Raw genomic sequence first — 21,582 nt, forward strand, 5'->3', positions numbered from 1 at the left:
TAGGCCGTTCACATTGGGAGTGATTATTGAAAGATAAGTTTTTATTGACATCATGTTGCCTGTGAAGTCCTTGTTTCTATAGATTGTCTCTGTAAGTTTCTGTTCTATGTCATTCTTGGTCCTTTATTCTTTTTTAGAACCCCCCCCCCTTAATATTTCTTGTAGTGCCAGCTTGGTGATCACATAATCTTTTCAACCTTGCCAGTCTTGGAAGCTCTTTATCTCTCCATCCATTCTGAATGTCAGCCTTGCCAGATAAAGTATTCTTGGCTGCATGTTCTTCTCATTTAGTACAGTGCATATGTCTTGCCAGTCCTTTCTGGCTTTCCAGGTTTCTGTGGACAGGTATGACATTATTCTGATGGTGCTTCCGCTGTACATAAGTACACTCTTCCCCCTAGCTGCCCTTAAGACATCTTCTCTGAATTTATGACTTGTGAATTTCACAATAATGTTCCTGGGGTCTCTTTACCCTTGTTGATCTTGGGGGGTGTCCTCTCTGCCTCTATGACACAAACATTTGTTCCACTTCCCAGATTACAGAAATTTTCATCTAGGATTTGGTCAACTATATCTTCTAGCCCTCCTTCTCCCTCCACCCCCTCAGGGATCCCAACAATTCTGACATTGGAACATTTCATGGCATCATTTATTTCCCTAATTCTTTTTCATGGCTTCTAAGCTGTTTGTTCCAAGCCTCCTCCTGGTCCTTCTTCTCTATCAGTTTGTCTTCTAGATCACTAATTTGATTTTCTGCCTCATTTATCCTAGCTGTTAAAGTATTTAGATTAGATTGGATCTCATTGATAGCATTTTTAAGTTCTGCCAGATCAGGTCTCATTTCCACCCTTAGAGATTCTATGTTGCTACTAATGGTTTTCTCCAACCTAGCCATTGCCTAGATAATTATTAGCCTGAATTCTATTTCTGACATATTGTTTAATTCCATATCCAATAGTTCTGTGGCAGAGGTCACAGTCTCTGAATTTTTTCTCTGTTCAGTGTTCCTTCTCTTAGTCATTTTGGTGAGAAGTGGTTGAGGGGATGTATAGCCGAATATATCAACCATGATCCAGGCAAGGTACACCACACTAATGGGACCACTGGCTGGCTCAGCGGATGGAGTATGTGACTCCTGATCTCAGGGTAGTGAGTTCAAGTCCCACATTGGATGTGGAGCTTACCAGCAACACCAAACACCACACATGCATGCACAGTAACAGTTGAGAGGATTCTTTTTTTTTTTTTTAAGATTTTATTTATTTATTTGACAGAGAGAGAGAGATCACAAGCAGGCAGAGAGAGAGGGGGACGCAGACTCCCTGCTGGGCAGAGAGCCTGATGTGGGGCTTGATCCCAGGACCCTGAGATCATGACCTGAGCAAAAGGCAGTGGCCCAACCCACTGAGCCACCCAGGTGCCCCAGTTGAGAGGATTCTAAATACTCATATATTTGGCTGCTTGAAGTTATCTAATGGCTCACTCATGCTCTTTTTATAGAATTTTTCTCTTTCATATTAGGTAAGCCTCTATTGCTTTACTTTCAGGTTCACTATCATTTCTTCTACAATGTGTAATTCACCACTAAACCCACCCATTGTATTTTTCAGCTCAAACATTTCAGTTTACAACTCTAGAAATTGAAGTTCAGTGCCTAAAAATGTATTATATGCCTGTCCCTACTTCAGTTTCAATGTTTGAAATATTGTTATCATTTGCTAAATGTTTTCTCCTAATAATAAATTTGTCATTTCTGGATTAATTTTCATAAAAACATTCTCATCATTGTATTCTCCCCCCCCGCCTCTTTGAATGAACACTGCACATTGCATTTTACCTTGATCGCTGGATTTTGTATTCCTCTAAACATTCTTGAGTTTTGTTCTGGGGTCAAGTTAAGTTACTTGAAAATAATTTCATCCTTTTATGATTTTTTTAGGAGAATCCAGAGCATTACTACTCTTTTTACTGACCAGTCCCAACCCCACTATTAAGACATTGCTGAGTAGTCTAACCAATACATCATGAATTATGAACTCTGACTGGTGGGAGCAGATATTGTTCCTGGCTTTGTGTGAGTGCTGGGTATGGTTCCCTTCAAAACACTGAGTGGTTTTTATTTTGTTTTGTTTTGCCAGGTTCTGGTAGTTTCCCATATGCTGATTAGTACTCTGTCAAACACTCAAAGGTGACCTGAAGATCTTAGAATTCCCTCACTCTAGTTCTGTCTCTCTTCTTTAGTACTCCTCTGGACAGCCGTTGCCTTGATTACTCCTCTCAGCTACATCTCCTCAATTCAGAGAGTCTGCTGAGCTCTGTCTCACTTCTTTACTGTGCCATATATATAATCTCTCTTAAGGCAGTAAGATGAGGCAGTCATAGGGTTTTGTTTTCTGTTCCTCATGAATCACTGTTCTTCATTGCCTAATATGCAGAAATATTCCCCCCAAAAATCATTTTCCTCCCCCCCTCCCCCCTCCCCCCTTCCTTCTTTCATTTCTTTTTTGGTTGTTTCAGGAGGGAGCGTAAAAGAAGTTTCTGTTACTCCATCTTGTCTGAATGCAGAACCTCAGAGCATTGGTACATTTAAGGCAATTTTTGGTGGATATAAAATTCTAGCCTGATCATTTCTTCCAGTACTTTAAAAATGTCTTCCAATTATCTTACTGCTTTCATAGTTTCTGGTGAAAGGTCTAGGAATTCTTTGTTCCTTTTTTTTTTTTTTTTTTTGATGAGTCTTCTTCCTCTGGCTGCTTTATAAAGCTTTCTCTTTATTGCTACTTTTGAAAAATTGATGTACCTAGCTAGATTTTCTTTATATTTATAGTGTTTGAGTTCCTTGAAATAGTCAGATCTGTGGATTTATAGTTTTCATCTAATTTTGAAAATAGCCATTCTCCTTTCAAATATTTTTTTCTGATCCCCTTTTCTTTTCTGAAATTCTAATTATATGCATTTTATATCACTTGATATTGTCTCATAGACAACTGTTTTTTTTCTCACACTCTGCCTCATTTTTGAATAATTTTTCTTTGTTTACAAAATCAATTTCTTCTTTTCTGAACTGTGTAATCTGCTGTAAAAATCATTTATTATATTTATGTTCCCCAAATTCCTCTTGGTTCTTTTACTGTGTCTTCAATTTCTCTCTCCATTATAGTCACACTTTCCCCTAATGTTATAAGCTTATTAAATATATTTATAGTAGTTGTCTTAACATTTTCGTCTGAAAACTTTATCATCCGTCATTTCTGTTGATTATTTCCCTTGATTTAGTTCATATTTTCCCACTTCTACCATGTCTAGTAATTTTTGATAGGATGGTGGAAATCATGAATGTTTTTGTTGAATTCTGAATTTGTTAATCTCCCTTAAAGACTGTTGGATTTTGTTCCCACATACAGTCAAGTATTTGAAGATAAGACTGATCCTTTCAATGTGATTATTATCAAATTTTGTTAGGACATATTTAGAATAGTATTTATTGTGAGCTACTTTACTTTACAACATATAGTACATCATTAGTTTTTTTTTTTTTTTTTTTTTTATTTGACAGACAGAGATCACAAGTAGGCAGAGAGGCAGGCAGAGAGAGAGAGGAAGGGAAGCAGGCTCCCTGCTGAGCAGAGAGCCCGATGCGGGGCTCGATCCCAGGATCCTGGGATCATGACCCGAGCCGAAGGCAGCGGCCTTAACCCACTGAGCCACCCAGGCGCCCCACATCATTATTTTTTGATATAATGTTCAGTGATTCATTAGTTGCATATAACACCCAGTGGTCATCACATCATGTGCCCTTCTTTTTTTTTTTTATTAAGATTTTATTTATATTTGACAGACAGAGATCACAAGTAGGCAGAGAGGCAGGCAGAGAGAGAGAGGAGGAAGCAGGCTCCCCACAGAGCAGAGAGCCCAGTGCGGGACTCGATCCCAGGACCCTGGGACCATGACCTGAGCTGAAGGCAGAGGCTTTAACCCACTGAGCCACCCAGGCGCCCTCATGTGCCCTTCTTAATGCCCATCACCCAGTATTGTGAGCTGCTTTAATTCTGTTACTATGGACTGACCATTTTGGGGTCTTTATTGAGCTGCAGATATTCAGTGAAGTCTCCACACTGGCTGGTCTGAACTCAAACATTTTTTATTACCCTGTGAGCTCTGGAAGTGTTCAGATTAAAGCTTTGGTGTCATTCTTTGCTTGGTCTTAATATACCGTCATCCTATGCATGTGTGGTTTAGTACACAGTTTCATGGGGATCACCACATAGGTTTCTAGAGCTCTTAGGATAGTTTTTCTCTGGTTCTTTTGGGTCCATTTTAGTGTCTTTAGCCCTTATCTATTTGTCTTAACACCTACCTGAGTTAAGAAGTTATTCAATAATAATGGCAGCCATAGAATGAACATTCATTTATATGCCAGATACTCTGCATATGTTACTCCTGATCCATACAGTCATTGAACAGCTTCATTTTTATCCCCCATTTTGGACAAAGGGAATTGGGCTGTAGTTTGGGAGGTTCCCGGGACCTCAGAATCAGTGATTCACTAAAAGGACAAAACTCAGAAAAGCTAGTATATTCACAGCTTCAGCTTATTGTAGTGAAAGAACACACATTAAAATCAGCAAAGAGAAGCACACACAGGGCAAGGCCTAGGAAAATTCCAGTCAGAAGTTTCCATATTTGTTTTCTTCTAGTGGAGTTAGGTAGAGTGTTTACTTCTCCCAGTAACAATGTGTGACTACACATATGGAGTACTGACATACAAGAAGCTCACTTAAATCTTGATGTTTGGGGGGTTTGTTGGGGTTCAGTTCCATAGGCATGAGTGAGGGGGCACATGGTTGCCCTGTTTCTAGCCTCTCCATAGGTTAAGCTGATACCACATGGCTCATAGATCCTACCATCCATCACACTAAATTACACTATCTGTTATAGTCCAAGGCCCTCATCAGGTAAACAAAGACATTTATCAGGCAGGATGCTCTAAGGCCTTAGAGGTTACCTCCCATGAACTAAGCAAAAATCTAACATTTCTTTGGGCAGGGTTAGCTCTTTACTGCACAGGCCAGGTCCTAATTCTTGGCCTAGTCTTCCTTATAGCAAAATAATCCTATTTAGTACAGCAATAGTATCAGTATGAACATGCCTAGCACTTAGAAGATTCAGTGTAGAGAGTAGGGATAGAGTTAAAGAAAACACTAATCCATCCTGTAAATCATTACCTGTATTTTCATATTTCTGTACCTATTTGATTGTTTCCCCCACTTTAACTCACTATTATTTGTACCTTATGATAATCTTGTACAGATTATTTAACATAGAAATTAGTTGATAGTTAGCTAAATCCATTTCTTCCTCAGGCCATTTTTCTATTAATATTACATCTTAAGGACGATTTAAGTCAATTTCTTAGTATTATATAACTTATTTACATATGGTAGTTGACTCTTTTTTTTAAAGATTTTTATTTGTTTATTTCACAGACAGATCACAAGTAGGCAGAGAGGCAGGCAGAGAGAGAGAGAGAGAGGAGGAGGCAGGCTCCCTGCTGAGCAGAGAGCCCGATGAAGAACTCAATCCCAGGACCCTGAGATCATGACCTGAGCCGAAGGCAGAGGCTTTAACCACTGAGCCACACAGGCACCCATGGTAGTTGGCTCTTACAAACACTGTGTTACACCATATTGCAGTATGGTTATGGTACAATTTGATTACAGGAAAAAAAAAGAATTTCAGTGGTATTTGGTATGCCTTCTTAACAGAATCAGTCCATGTCCAGATACCAGATATTATGGACAGTTGGCCACAATTCAGTTATTTCCAGGTTCCAGTTCAGTTGGGGATGAAGCTAAATACCCTGTCTCAGTTTACAGCCTTATAGTGAAACTGTTTTCCACTGTGTGCTGTTCTATAGAAGGGCTCACTTTCTATAGGGACACAGGTGGTATCCATAATAGTTCCTTTCCCTGTTAATTGTACTACAGGATATATTATTTTGAGGGGCATCAGTGCTGCAGTGAAGATTACAAGTGCTCCAGAGAATTTTCATATTTGGAGGTCCATAAGATTCCTGTAGGCATGTTCCATTGATCAGCGAGGATGGAGGGTCATTGTCCATGAGTACTTCAGCTTTCATCTGTATTAAGATAGTAAAAAGGTGCTGTGGGATGAAGAAACAAGCACTTTCCAACATGGGGCCCTATCATTATCCAAGATTTTTTGAGTCTTCCTGATGCTATTAGTTTTGTAGGGTTGCCATGACAAAGTGCCACAAAAAATCTTAATAACAACAGAAATTTATTGTCTCACAATTCTGGAGGCCAGAAATCTGAAAGCAACATGGTGGCAGGGTAATTCTCTCTCTGTAGTCTCTAGGAGGAGGATCCTTTCCTGCCCCTTCCTACCTTGTTGTGTTTGGCAACAATCCTTGTTGTTCCTCACTTTGTAGATGCATCACTCCAACCTCTGCTTCCATCATCACATGATGTTCAGTTCTTTGTCTCTTCCCCTCTTCTTATAAGGACACTAGTCACATTGGATTAGGGCTCATCCAAATGACCTCATCTTAACTTGAGTACATTTGCCTAGACCCTACTTCCATATAGGTTTACACTGACAGTTACCAAAGTTAGGAGTTCAACATATCTTTTTGGAAGACACAATTCAACCCATAACTGATCCTACAGTCTTGTCATCTTTCCAGACTGACTTCCATCCTCTGCCTTCCTCCTGGAAGATAATTCCCTCTAGTCTGCTTATTATGATTAATAAATCTTTTTTCTTCTGAGTGCTATACCTTAAGAAAAGTGAATTCAACTTGTCCCATGATGCCTAGACTGGCATCTGTCTCCCCTAAAGCCTCTGTCTTTGGGCCAATTTTTTTAACCTGCCATGCATATTGTTGCCATCATGTAATAATGGCTTGACTGTGGTTAGGATATATGTTTGTATCTGAAGATGTTAGGTCCTGCATGCTAGGGTTAGATGAGTGGTAGTCACACCTATGTGTAATTTAATTTGTGTATCCCATAAGGCTTCCCATAGCCTTCCTCATTTTAGGAGGTGGAGCTTTCCTCAGGGAAATTCAGACCCACCATATAATGACTATGGTTTTAATTTTAAATTCAGAAACACACTGTATTTTTCTATTTTATCTATTTTCATGCACAAAACAAGGGTGATACGTATTTGTGCAGTGCACACTGTGGCAAGTCAGATGTGCCACTGCTGTACCTTGTCCACGATAACCAGGGACTCTTGCAAGCATTTGGTTATGGAAATTTATAGTTATACAAGTGATCAGTCTGCCAGGAGTTGTACACCACATGGTAAACCCCAATTTTGCCAGAAAGGTAAAGGCACAGTCCACTCATTCAGGCCCTTAGGAATCCTAATGTAAAGGTTTAAAGGTGCCATTATAGTTCTTGCTTAAGGATCATCCCTGCTTCCAATGAAGAGTTGTAGGACTCATCCCAGAATCATTACATCAGATAGGAACAAAGAAAGTTAAGGTGATGGGGAAAGACATGTAATCATAGACACCCAGAGCTGCAAGTACCAATCAAATTTCATATACTTCCCAGCTTTGTGTGGGGCCTTTCTCCAGGCATCTCTGTATTGCTTCTGACCCCCAACCTCCACTAATTTCATGCACACAGGTGGCCACTTCAAATGAGCTCATGAAGATCCATTTGAGAGTGTCTGTCCACACCAGCACTCTGGCTTCTAACAGGGCATTACTTAATGTGGTAATCTCTTTTCTCATCTATGAAATCTCATAGATTTCAGTCTATCAAACTCATAATTTGTGTGGGTTTGGGTAATCTTAGTTGGTCCTAGGGCAGGTTTATGTGTCTTCTGTTCTATAATCCTAGGTAGGTGAAATAAATATTCCCCAGTCAGATATAATATCTACTTCCATAATATAGTCAGATAAATAAGATACAGACAATTCATATAAAATTCGTTGAAATATTCCAATTTTTACCCAAACTGTCACCTTAATACCATCAAACACAGCATTCCCACATCTTCCCAACCTAAATGTAGCTCCCCTTAGGACTTCACCAACAGGCTTTGGATCACAGTATATCAGGCTGGATCACAGTATATCAGGCCAATGGATATATTTGGATCACAGTATATCATTGGATATATCACAGTATATATATACTGATCACAGTATATCAATGGATATATTTGGATCACAATATATCGTACCCATGATTCCAACCTTCTTGGTGCGTTTAGCCACATTTGGATCACAGTATATCAGGCCAATGACGGTTCCCAGAAAAGTCTCTCCTCACTCCCTGTCCATTTTCCCACTCCTGTGTATATGGTCTTTGGATCCCCAACTGGGGATTAGGCCAAAGGGCGCTGGCCCTTTTGTCAATCCGTATACTGATTAGATTGTAGGAGCATCACCCGAAGTCAGGTTTCTCATTGTCACTCTGCCTTCTAGCTTTGTTGTTGTTGTTGTTGTTGTTGTTGTTGTTGTTACATAAATTAACCCATTTATTAAAGGCTAGCAATGTTTCGAATGGTGGAGCTTCTACTGGTCTTTCAACTTCTTCAGTCTTCTGATGGCAGGCTTTACTGTGATGGCAGAAGTGGTGTTGTAGGTCCAGGCACCACCAGTGATGGTTTTCATGCAGGGGCCACAATGCCAGATCCCCACAGCTCGTTTCTTGGTTTTGCCATAGGAGCAAGTGTACTTGGTGTGCTGGTTTATTTCAATCTTCTTCACCATTTCCTGAGGGAGGCACCATAACAGGTCTCGTATTTACCCATGATTCCAACCTTCTTGGTGCGTTTAGCCAGGTTGCTGCAAAGTATGCCTGAGCCCAGAGACTTCTGCCTTCTAGCTTTTTAAATTATTCCAAACTAGAGTAAATGAAGTAGGTTTGTATAGGACTTTCAAAGTTGGGGACTAGCCAATGATTAGATATATCATCATATCAACATCCTCCTCCCCTCCACCATGAGATTCTTCTCAAATGGCACATCACTTCTGTGGTACACTTGCCAAAATGCATAACCTTAACCTAAGACATGGGCCATTCTCTCAGTGACCAGTTTTCTTCAAAAGCGTCAAGCGTCAAGGTCATTAAAACAAAAACTGTCACAGATTTGAGGATACTGAGCAGAACAACTGAATGGAATGTGTGATTATGGATTAGATTGTGGACTAGCAAATTATATCGGCAGGAAAACTGGCAAAAGTGGAGTAGGGTCTGTGAATTGGTTTTCCATATTCTATCAATGTTATTTTCCTCATTGTGATAGCATGTGTCACAGAACATGTGAACATTAGTGGAGCTGGGAGAAGGGTATATGGGAATTCTCATACTATTTTCTTAATGCTAAGAGCCTGAGACCTGTAAGGAAGGTGAAAATCTTAATAAATGCCTTGTTGGAAGCTCCATATTGTGTATTTTGAAAATGAAATGAATGCCTTGGTCATTATAAATATGCAGAATTCTGAAGGTGGTAAGGAGTGTCTTGGTGAGGCCTTGTCTTCTGGCTTCAGAATGTGCAGAGATATGTGTGACCTTCACTTATATTCGGGTATCTGTGAGGCAAGAGATTCCCAGAGTTTGTTACCCCAAAGAGGACAGCTGTGTATAAGGCATTGTTGCTGCCATTGATTGGACCAGATGGCCAAACCTTTGTCAGTGGCCAAAGAGTCCATAAAAATGTGCAGATAGGGCCAACTGTTAGCCAAGCCATTGAATCCTAAAATGACTGCCTGAGGTTTAGCTAACTGTGCTGACCCTTGTGTCCATCTTTGATCATGAACATCTGGGTTAAGGGATGAAAAGCATCCTTTCCTGCAAACTCCACATGTGATGATGGTGACATTCACAAAGTATACAAACTTACTTTGCTGTTTGCTCAGATTATCCTAAGCAGGTCCCCAGGTAGTCAAGGGGTCTAGGTAAGGGGTGGCCTCCTCCAGCACATGACGTCTGGGAAGAAACTGAGGACGAGGAAACCATTCTGCTACAGGTGGGATATGCCAGAGGTCCCAAGTCTGGCTCCATATTCTGGCAAGGAGGTCTTGATAGTGGTGCCAAAGTGCTGCTTCCATGATGCGATCCTATTTGGGTATAAAGAATCAAAGACTCTTTGTGAGAGCCTCTATTTCTCAAAAAAGCCCTGGATGTGATCAGCAGTTGCTGCCCTAATGGCATATAGTGTGAGGCTAAGGAGGGCAGTGTCTTGCATCAGAAGCTAGTAGGCAATTTATGGCCATCGTGATGGTACAGAGACTAAGAGGCATGAAAAAAGTTGGTTAAACCTCAATAGTGAAGGACTCTCTTGGGGGTACTTAATGGGAGGGCCTGTATTGCAATTTTAAGATTTTAGAGCCTTTTGTTAGGTGGGACCCATTCAGGATGGACTGATATGCAGCTAACAATGTAAATGGACTTAAGTAAAATTTGTACATGAGGAATACATTACCTCCAAAACCCAAGAAGACACAAAAGATATTGGGCTTGTTTTAACACTGTAGGTGTTCAGAATCAATAGCTGTGTCTTGACAGTGTCAGGGATGGAGAAGCCAATGGCTAGCCAAATAATTTTAGGAACTTAATTGAGGTAGTTGGGCGTACTGTTATGTCTAAACAATGACCCATTTCCTTTCATTGACCTCCTTTGTGAGTGTCTGTACGTCCTGAATGTGTGTCAGATGAGTCTCCTCAGAGGAGGATGACTTCACTGTAATGTCCATACCTGTGTCCCTAAAGAGAGATGGATGCAGTTGATCTTGCCTAGAAAGATTGGTTGCACATGATGTCAAGGCTACTGAGGTGCTCCAAGTGTAGCCTGGTTAAGGTGTATCATGGCCCTAGGAATGAAGGCAAACTACAACTGAGAGGCTATTGAAACAGGCACTAAACACAACATATTAGCCAAATCGGTAACAGTGAAATATCGACTAGCTACTGCCTGGATGGTCAGTCATTTCAATATTATTGGGTTTGTGAGCCTTATTGGATGGGACCAGGGCACTGAAGTTGAGGTAATTCACCAAGAGATGCCATGCATATTTTTCTAGTTTAAGAACACGCTAAAGTTGGAAATGGAGTAGTGTGGGGAAGGGGGCATTGCCCTTCCTCTAAATAGGTCTTATAGAATGGGTTTCAATCCTTGAAGGCCCTTTGTAATTTACAGTGGACCACTGTGACAGGCAGAATAATGGCCCCCTACAGATGTCTACATCCTAATCCCCAGAAGCGTGAATATGCTATTTAGGTGGCAAAAGGGAATTTTGTAGCTGTGATTAAATTAAGATTTGAGATGGAAAGATGAACCTGGATTATCTGGATGGGCCCAATGTAATCTAATCACTAGACCTTTATAAGAGAGGGAGGTAAGAAGTCAGTCAGGAGAGATTTGAAGCCCTGGCTGCTGGTTTAGAAGGTGAGGGGAGGGGCCATGAGTAGAGCAATGTAGGCAGCCACCAGAAGATAGAAAAGGTAAGGAAAACGATTCTCTCCTAGAGCCTCCAGAGATGATGCAGTCCTTTCCGGGCATTGATTTTAGCTCAGTGAAGAACACTTAGGACTTCTAATGTCCAGAAGAGATAGTAAATTTGTATCATTTTAAGCCATTATGTTTGTAGTAATTTGTTACACTAATAGGAAACTAATACAGCAGTATTAACTGTCTTAACTGGAGGAGAAAATACATGTTTCTATTTTGCCAGGTCTTTACAAATGACAATTTAAATTTACTACTTATTGGTTCGGAACATCTATGCCCGTTATGGGCTATTTTAAGGCAGTGGATGCTATGACCACAAGGAATTAAAAAGATAATACTTTTGATGGCTAAGATGTGGCATACCATTTTGTCTTCTATTTTATGTTCAATAACTCTCCTAAAATTATATAAAGTACTTTGTTTTAATTTAGAGGGGACCCCAGGTAGTATGAGCCCTAGCATTAAGACTGTGAAAATTTGCCAGTTGGTGCACTCTGGCAGATGTAAAACTAATTCAGACCTATGTTGTAAAGGTGTAAAAATCAGTCAAAACTCTTTTTTGTTGTATAAACTTTTAGTAGATTTAGATTTCTAATTTGGTGAATACATGGACTTCTCTTTTAACTTTTTTGTTTCCTTCCCTCCTAATTGTTTTACTCCCCCCCCCCTTTTTTTTGTGCTACTGCTCCTGTTTATAAGTTTCTTCCTTTTTGAGAGTCCCAGATAAGAACTGTCAATGTTAGGGTCCTCCCCCATGTCAACAGTTGGAACTAATGAGGGTTTTTTCCCCCTATAACCTGGATCAGGAGCATTTTTAATGACACAGATATAGGCAGCAACAGCAAAACTGCTATACAGTCACAGCTCTCCTTCTACAGAAGCAGCCAGCTGTTGGGCTCCTGTGTTGCACAGGCTATTAGTCTTTCCCCTGAGCACTCATACAAGAGAAGCCAGTGTCTGCTTAAGACACAACTGATGGTAACAGGGTAAGTCTTTCCTTTGAGCTTGGCATCAGTCATAGCTAATGCCTTAAGACACATAATTCAATCTGAGACACACCAGTAAGTCCAGGCTGAAATATGTGACCAGGGTCACTTTAACGAGGGCCCAATCCCTTAGACAGGTTTCTCAATGTCAATTATAACTTTTAACTTTGGTTTGTTCTGTATATGACAGAGGCTCACAAGACCTGGCAAATGTAGCAAAGGGCTGCACAAGTCAAAGTGCAAGCATGCTAGAAGGTAGCACACCAAAGCAACAAAGTATCTCAGTGGTGGTGGTTACCTTCTACACATCCTGGTCACAGTGCCAATTAATTATCGTGGTCACTCTAGAGGCAGGACAGACCCCCACCCAAACTTTTATTTTTATGTCAAGACTGATGTTGCCACGCACACATTAAGGGAGTGTGAAGAGATTTATTAGTCATTAGGCTTTCAGTGGTGGGGGGCAGACAAGGTAGGTTCCCACCAGCTCCAAAGATTGCTTGGGAGTACAAGGGTGAGTGACTGGCTCTGGCTTTTATTGTGGTTATGGATGGGGTCAGGGTGAAAGTTTTGTGTGTGGGCCAGGGTAGACTCTGTTATAAATACATTCTTTGTTACTCCATTTACACAAAATTCTAGGAAATGCAAAACAATACATAGCGACAGAAAACAGCTCAGTGACTGCCTGATGGGAGAGGGAAGGATGAAGAGTAATGGGAAACAGGTATTACAAAGCGGCCTCCCAAAACTTTTGGGATTGATAGGTATATTCATGTTCTTGATTGTGGTGATGATTTCATTGATATACGGATGTTTGTACCACAATTTATTAACAGAGACAAAGACCTGACAGCATACTTTGTTGGTCAGACTGCAGGGTGACATACTCTGGTACATTGCAGTGGAAATAGATGATGGTACAGCAGCCCTCAAGAGGACAATCTGGCAGTTTCTAATAAAATTAAATGGAATGAATAGGTCATGGGAATAAAGGCACAGGATAGAGAATATAGTCAATGATACTGTAATAGCATATGGGGACAGCTGGTAGTCACACTTGTAGTGAACATATAGACTTGTTGAATCAATATGTTATACACCTGAAACTAACATTGTGTGTCAACTACGCTCAAATTAAAAATTTTTTAAAAACATGTAAAATATAACCAAACCTTAAAATGATTAAATACCTCAGACTTGTTAAGGATTTTAAAAAATAATGTAACAAAAACATATGTACCTATCACCATGATTAAGAAACAAAACACCAAAAAGAACAGTTGAAGACAAGAGTAGAAGGAATAGGGAATAAAACACAGTAACCATAAAAAATTTGACAAATTTGACTGCATTAAAAATTAAGGACTTGTGTTTCTCTGGATACCATGTAGAGTATTAAAAGTCAGAGAACCCAATGTTATCTGACTGACTCAAGCAGTCACTTTACAAATGATATATTTTTTTCCAATAAACACACGAAAAGGTGCTTATTAGTCATCAGAGAATGTCAATTAAAACCAAAATATGGGGGCACCTGGGTGGCTCAGTGGGTTAAGCCTCCGCCTTCAGCTCAGGTCATGATTTCAGGGTCCTGGGATGGAGCCCCGCATCGGGATCTGTGCTCAGCAGGGAGCCTGCTTCCCCCCTGCCCCTCTGCCTGCCTCTCTGACTAATTGTGAGCTCTCTCTGTCCAATAAATGAATAAGATCTTAAAAAAAGAAAACCCAAATTAGATATCACTATATATTTACCAGGATGACTTAAAAAGCCTGATTATACCAAATGTTAGGAAGGATGTGGCACAACTAGAAGCTGGAGGCACAGGCACACGCCGCACACACCCGCCCCCCCCCCCCCCCCCCCCCCCCCCCCCCCCCCCCCCCCGCCCCAGGCGCGGCAGAGGGATACAGGCGCCCTCCCAACAGCGGCTGCAGCACACACAAGCATCACGCTTACGCCATGGACCGCTCAGAGTCCCGAGGCTCCCACCCGGTCGCCCTGCCCAGGATGCGGGAAGCCCCCGCTTTTAGCGTCCTCTGGGTGCAGTCAGGAACGACACACCCTGCCCTGCGGATCTGACGGGCTTGTGCCCCAGAATCCTTAGCCCACAGAGGCTGAATTTTCCCGCCAACCCCAAAAGAAGCGCCCAAACCGCGGGGAACTGCGGGGTGCAGTGCCGGCCCAGTGACTCAGACACCGAGGCCGGTACCTACAGGCCCGCCAGCACTAAGCCTACTCTCAGATGCGGCAACCAAGCCGGGCCGCACAGTCCCAGATAGTTATGGTGGAAACGCCTTTCCAGGCCGGCCCACTCCCCGGGTCGCCAAGCGTTGCACGGCCTCTCACGCCAAAAGCACCAGGGAAACGTCGAGCAGAGCCGTAAAAGCAGAGAGATGGACGGGAGAGGAGCTCGGCTCGTGCGGCAGCGACTCCTGGGAAGTGTCGTGCAGAGCCGTAAAAGCGGCGTGATGGACGAGGGGCGGGGCCCTTCGGCCCGTGGGGCAGGGACTTCTGGGAAGTGCCGCGCAGAGCCGTAAAAGCAGCTGGTGAAGGAGAGAGACTCTAGGCTCGTGAGGCAGGGGCAGGGAAACGCGCGGTTTAAGAGCTGCTGGATCCCCAAGGTAGGTGGTCGTTCTGTTCTTCAGTGTCTGGCCGCGCGGGGGAGGGGATACGGCGGGGAGGGCCGTCGTAACTTCGCCTGCTCTCGCCTGCGGATTCCTGAGAGTTCGCCGAAGCTCCCAGTTGTCCGAGTTCACACAAAAGCGCACATGATTTAGGCGTTGTTGGTGGCGGTTAGTGTTTGGTGGAACGGAGACGTGGGAGTTGGGTGGGTAAAGGGGCGGCATGTGCCAGGTGGGGAGGGGACTAATTGTGTCCTGAGCTTGGGGCAGTAGGAATATGCCGTTCGGGTAGGATTGTGCTGAGGGAAGCTTCGGTGTGGTTCCGGTGAGACAGTGCTTGGGTGCTGGGTGAATAGGCATCTACGAGGGTACAGGGTGGGGTGCTGTGACTCTGAGGTGTGTCCTCTGGAAGAGGAGGTTTGTGAGTGAGTGAAAGCCGTAAACTGCTGACGTTCCTCTTTGATCAGTATTTCACATGTGGAGAGGCAGAAATAATTTAAAATAGATCCAAACAGATGTTTATTTTGGTATGTATGCAAGATCCGAATTTGTTTTTAGACAAGAAAGAATATTTGAAAAGAATATTTTGCTACTGGGTGCCTGTGTTTGCCTAATCTCTGAGGGAAGATGTTCACTCTCTTCTTTAGTGGATGGCTGGGGATTCGGGGGAATTGGCCCAAATTTGCCAGCTTTGGGCCAGAGTAAAGCAGTAAAGTTCACCAGGCAATGTCCTGAATTGCTCAGAATTGAGGAATGCGGCTAGTGTCAGACAGTGTTTGTGCTCATTTTCTGAAGAGAAAACATTTGGCTTAAAATAGAATTTAAGGCTGAATACAATTGGACATGGAGGCTGGACCAGTTTACTCTGATCAGAGATTGCTTAAAACGATTCTTTGAAGGTTTTGTTTCCATTTATTTCACCGTCATTCTTCATGTGATTATAAATAATAGGATCCAGTAGGATAGCTGGGGATAAAATTAAACTGATGGCATTATTAAAAGGATAGTTTAAGGATGTAATGGAAGTAAAGATCCCCTTTCCCACTATGCGATGGACACTAATAAAAATAGAAATAAACACCATGAAGTAAACAAGACCTATTTTAGAAGAAATATGAACACGCTAGAAAAATGTAAACCTTAAGTGGACAGACAATCTAATTGTAGATGGGGAGACTAAACATCAGCTTCCGTTCACAGGACCAAAAAATAAATAAGGGTCTAAAACAGCAAGCATAAAGTCGACTTTGTGCACGAATCTTGATTTTTAACACTCTGATAGCCATCTTCTGAAGCACATGTGAAACATTCACAAAACTAATAATACAGATTTCAAAGAAAAAAGTAATTTCCTTAAAGTAAAAATAAAACAGTATTCTTTTATCACAGTGGAGCAAAACTAGAAATTAGTTTTTTAAATGACATACACCTGGAATTTAAAAAGCTAACAAACTCGTTTAAAGAAAAAAATGCAAAGTGATATTGCAAATTTTAAAAAGAAAATTGATAAAGCACAAAATGTCAGAAACTACAATATACAATTAAAGCAATTAAATGAATTTTATAGCCTTAAAATTCTTTTTTTTTTTTTTTTTTTTAAAGATACTGTTTATTTGGCAGAGAAAAACACAGCAAGAGAGGAACAGAGGCAGGGGTAATGGGAGAGAGAGAAGCAGGCCTTCCGCCGAGCACGGAGCCTGATGCAGGGCTCAATCCCAGGATGCTGGGATCATGACCTGAGCTGATGGCAGATGCTTAACAACTGAGCCACCCAGGTGTCCCTATAGCCTTAAATTATTAAAACAATAAGAGAATTAAATAGTCAACTAAGAAGAAAAAAACTAACAAGTCAAAACAAAGCAGAAGGGAATAAATTATAAAAGTAAATTCCAAAATTAATAAAACTTAAGAGTAATGAAAACTATATAAGGAATAAGTAAATAAATCAAGTGCAATAAAAACCCAAGTAGTCAAGCCACTCACTGCAAATCAAGAAAAAAATGAAAAAATGAAGAGAAATATAAAAAGTGACTAGGCAAAATAACTGTGGAAGAGGGAATTTTAACAGTAGACTGTTTTCACAATTCTTTATTTGAAAAAAAAGAAAAAAAAGGATTTATTTCTTTAATTGAGGCAGGGAGGGGAGAGAGAGTCTCAGACAGACCCTGTGCCGATCTGACATGGGGCTCAGTCCCATGACCCTAAGCTCATGACCTGAGCTGAAATCAAGAATTGGAAGTTTAACCAACTCTTAACCCAGCCACCCCTATTTTCACAATTCTATGTAAAATAATAAGAGAATAAAAATAATTAAAAGAAAGCTTTGATAAATTAATAGATTCCTATGAAAATACATTTATTAAAAGTGACAAGTTATAATAAAAGCATAAATTTATAAACAAATTTTATTAGAGGAAAAGAAGAAATTTTACTTTCTCACAAAACAGCATCAGTCATAGAAAGTTTCACAGAAGAATTCTACCAAAAAGATGGAAAGTTTCAAGTTAGTAAATGGAACTTGTATAACATTTGGACCCAAACCTGAAGGAAAGTGTACAAAAAAACTGGACAAATCTTAGTAATTAGTATTGATTAAAATTTTTTAAATATTAGCAGAAGCAAATAACATATTAAAAATAAAACCTCACCAGGTTGAATTTATCAAAAAATGCCAGTATTTGGAATTGTCAGTATAACTAATCATAGATATAGATCTACGGGAAAAATCATAAAATTTCTCCCCTAGGCACTTGAAAAGATCTTTTACAAAATCCAACATGCTTTCTTTTTTGGGGGCTTGCACTCATGACCCGGTGATCAAGACCTGAGCTGAGATCCAGAAAGTCTGATATTTAACCAACAGAGCCACCAGGTGCCTCTCAATGCCCATTTATAACTCAAAAGAAAAAAAAAAATTAAAAAATAAATCACTGTAATAGGAATTGATGTATCCCAGAACTAAAACAAGTTTCTTCCTTAATATGTAAAACAATAGAAACATTTTCTTAAGTTCAGAATCAAAGCAAGTATATTAACTTTTTACTGCTGGCATTAGCCAATAAAATCAGTAAGAAGATAATGAGAGTTGTGTAAATTTAAAAAATGAAACTATTTGCAGAAGAAATAAAATACATCTAGAAAGCTCAGTAGTCAATAATTTAAAAAATTACTTAATAATGCATTGGGATTTTAAATGAATACACAATAGCCTTCATTTAAAAAAAGTTATGACAATAAGAAAAATCTCAACATAATTTTTTTTTTTAAAGATTTTATTTATTTGTCAGAGAGAGAGAGAGTGAGAGTGAGCACAGGCAGATAGAGTGGCAGGCAGAGGCAGAGGGAGAAGCAGGCTCCCTGCTGAGCAAGGAGCCCGATGTGGGACTCGATCCCAGGACTCTGGGATCATGACCTGAGCTGAAGGCAGCCGCTTAACCAACTGAGCCACCCAGGCGTCCCAAGAAAAATCTCAACATAATTTTTAAAGAAGATAAAATACTTAGGAGTAGAATGTGAAAGCTGAAAGAAGAAAATTTTATACTAGTCACCAAATAGACTTGGTCAAATGCTGTCATAAAAATATAAGTTCTTTCTAAGTTGATACAGAACTTTAAGATAATTCCCCAAACAAACAAACAAGGTTTCATGCCAAAGATAAAAGCTGAATTTGCAAAAAAAAAAAAAAAAATTAACAAAAGCCAGCAGATCTTGAAGATGACTGGCCGTGAAGGAGGTTTTGCTAACATACTCTAGATCCTAGATAATTGTAACATCGTAGAGTTAGAGCATGAATAGACAGAAAAAGGGAATAAAGTATAAGATCTAGAAATGGACTAAAGTATATTTGGATAATGTATACTAAATATGGCATACAAAATCACTAAGGAAAAGAGGAATTCTTTAATAAATGTCATTGTGACAGTGAGATAGCCATTTGGATAAAAGATAAAATTGAGTCCATACTTTATAATATAAACCAAAACAAATTCCAGATATGTTAAGAAATCTAAATAGAAGAAACAAAACCACACAGTTTCTAGAAGAAAAAGAATTCCTTTATAACTTGGGTATGGGTAAGGACTTCCTAGTTATTACTCAAACCAAAAGCAGTAAGCGAAGTGATTAAGAACTTTGCATTAAAAAATATGGGGTAGGGGCACCCGCATGGTTCAGTCAAGCGTCTGCCTTCACCTCAGGTCATGATTCTGGGGTCCCGGGATTAAGCCCAGCATCCAGCTCTCCACTTAGTGGAGCATGTTGCTTTTTCCTCTCCACCCTGAGCCCCCTTCCCTCGTGTATGTTTTCTCTCTCTCTCTCTCTCTCTCTCTCTCTCAAATCAACAAAATCTTAAAAAAATAAGAAATGCAACTGATTTAAAAATAATGGTATGGCAAAAACATAAGCAGGACAAGACAGATAATGCATTTGGGATAATATTTGCAATTTACCTCACAGATAAAGAGCTAACTCACTAATATATAAAAAGCTTCTTAAAGTTTTTATTTTTTAGTTCAAGTATAATTAACATAATGTTATATTAGTTTCAGGTGTTTGATACAGTTATTCAGCAATTCTGTATATTATACTCAGTGCTCATTATAAGTGTACTCTTTCTCTTTTTTTTAAAAGATTTTATTTATTTGTCAGAGAGAGAGGGAGAGAGAGAGAGCGAGCACAGACAGACAGAGTGGCAGGCAGAGGGAGAAGCAGGCTCCCTGCAGAGCAAGGAGCCTGATGTGGGACTCGATCCCAGGCCGCTGGGATCATGACCTGAGCTGAAGGCAGCCGCCCAACCAACTGAGCCACCCAGGTGTCCCTATAAGTGTACTCTTAATCCCCTTCACCTGTTTCACCCATCCCTCCACACCCCTGCCCCCCGGCCCTGGCAACCACCAGTTCTTTATATTTGAGTCTTTTTCTTTATCTCTTCTTTATTTCTTAAATTCACATAGCAAAGTCGTGTAGCTTATGTCTTATCTCTGACTGTATTTCACTTAGCTTTATATCCTCTGGATTCATTTGTTGGAGATGACAAGATCTGATTCTTTTTTTTTTATGGCTGAGTAATATTCCATTATATATATACATCTTCTTTAGCCATTCACCAATGGATGACAAATTGGGTTGCTTCCATATTTTGGCTGTTGTAAATAATGCTGCAGTAAACTAGGGGTGTGTATATCTTTTAGGATTAGTGTTGTTGTTTTCTTTGGGTAAATAGCCAGTAGTGGAATTAACTGGATTATATGGTAATTCTATTTTTAATTTTTAATTTTTTGAGGAACGTCTGTACTGTTTTCTATAGTGACTGCATCAGTCTGCATTCCTACCAACAGTGCAGGAGGCTTCCCTCTTCCACACTTGTTTCTGTGTGATTTTAGCCATTAAGAAAGGTATGAGGTGATACTGTAGTTTTGATTTGCATTTCTCTCATGATGAATGATGAGCATCTTCCATGTTCTGTTGGCCATCTCTGTGTCTTCTTTGGATAAATGTCTGTTCGTGTTTTCTGCCCTTTTTAAATGTTTTGTTGTTGTTGTCTTTTTTCGTGTTGAGTTGTGTAAGTTCTTTTTGTTTTGGATATTAACCCCTATCGGGTATATTCTTTGCAAATATTTTCTTCCATTCAGTAGGTTATCTTTTAGTTTTGTTGATGGTTTCCTTCACTGTGCAAAAGCTTTTAATTTGGGTGTAGTCCAAATGCTTTCATTTTGATTTTATTTCCCTTGGCAAAGGAGACATACTAGAAAAATCTATGACTGATGTCGAAGTGATTACTGCCTGTGTTGTCTTCCAGGAATTTTATGGTTTCAGGTCTTATATTTAGGTCCCTACTCCATCTTGAGTTTAATTTTGTTTGTGGTCTAAGAAAGTGGTTCAGTTTCATTCTTTTTTATGAAGCTGTTCTGTTTTCCCAACACCATTTGTTGAAGAGACTGTCCTTTTTCCATTGTAGGGTCTTGTTTTCTTTGTTGAAGATTACTTGACCACATAATTGTGCGTTTATTTCTGGTCTCTCTATTTTGTTCCATTGATCTGTGTGTCTGTTTTTGTGCCAGTACCATACTGTTTTGATGACTGCAGCTTTGTATATAACTTGAAGTCCAGAAACGTGATGCCCCAGCTTTGCTTTGCTTTTTCAAAACTGCTTTGGCTGTTTGGGGTCTTTTGTGGTTTCTTAAAAATGTTATGATTTTATCTATGAAAAATGCTCTTGGTATTTTGATAGGGATAGCATTAATTATATAGATTGCTTTGGGTTGTATGGACATTTTAACAATTCTTGTTTTTCCAATCTGTGAGCATGGAATTTCTCTTCATTTGTGTCTTTTTTTTTTTTTTTTAAAGATTTTATTTATTTATTTGACAGACAGAGATCAAAAGTAGGCAGAGAGGCAGGCAGAGAGAGAGAGGGGGAAGCAGGCTCCCTGCGGAGCAGAGAGCCTGATGCGGGGCTCGATCCCAGGACCCCAGGATCA

At 40.2% G+C, this 21,582-nt stretch overlaps 1 long non-coding RNA gene and 1 pseudogene across 1 annotated transcript in view; one reads left to right on the forward strand and one right to left on the reverse strand.

The window, feature by feature from the left end:
- Positions 1–8,557: 8,557 nt before the first annotated feature.
- On the reverse strand, positions 8,558–14,443 carry LOC111153513 (annotated as a pseudogene).
- A 577-nt stretch (positions 14,444–15,020) lies between these two features.
- LOC111153644 overlaps positions 15,021–21,582 on the forward strand; it is a 30,450-nt gene continuing 23,888 nt past the window's right edge. The window contains exon 1 of the long non-coding RNA XR_002641019.1: positions 15,021–15,103. This is a non-coding gene — a long non-coding RNA (uncharacterized LOC111153644). The remainder of the gene's footprint in view (positions 15,104–21,582) is intronic.

The sequence above is a fragment of the Enhydra lutris genome, unplaced genomic scaffold (genome assembly GCF_002288905.1).
Source record: "Enhydra lutris kenyoni isolate GAN:26980312 unplaced genomic scaffold, ASM228890v2 scaffoldscaffold33, whole genome shotgun sequence".
NCBI classification, from domain to species: Eukaryota; Metazoa; Chordata; class Mammalia; order Carnivora; family Mustelidae; genus Enhydra; species Enhydra lutris.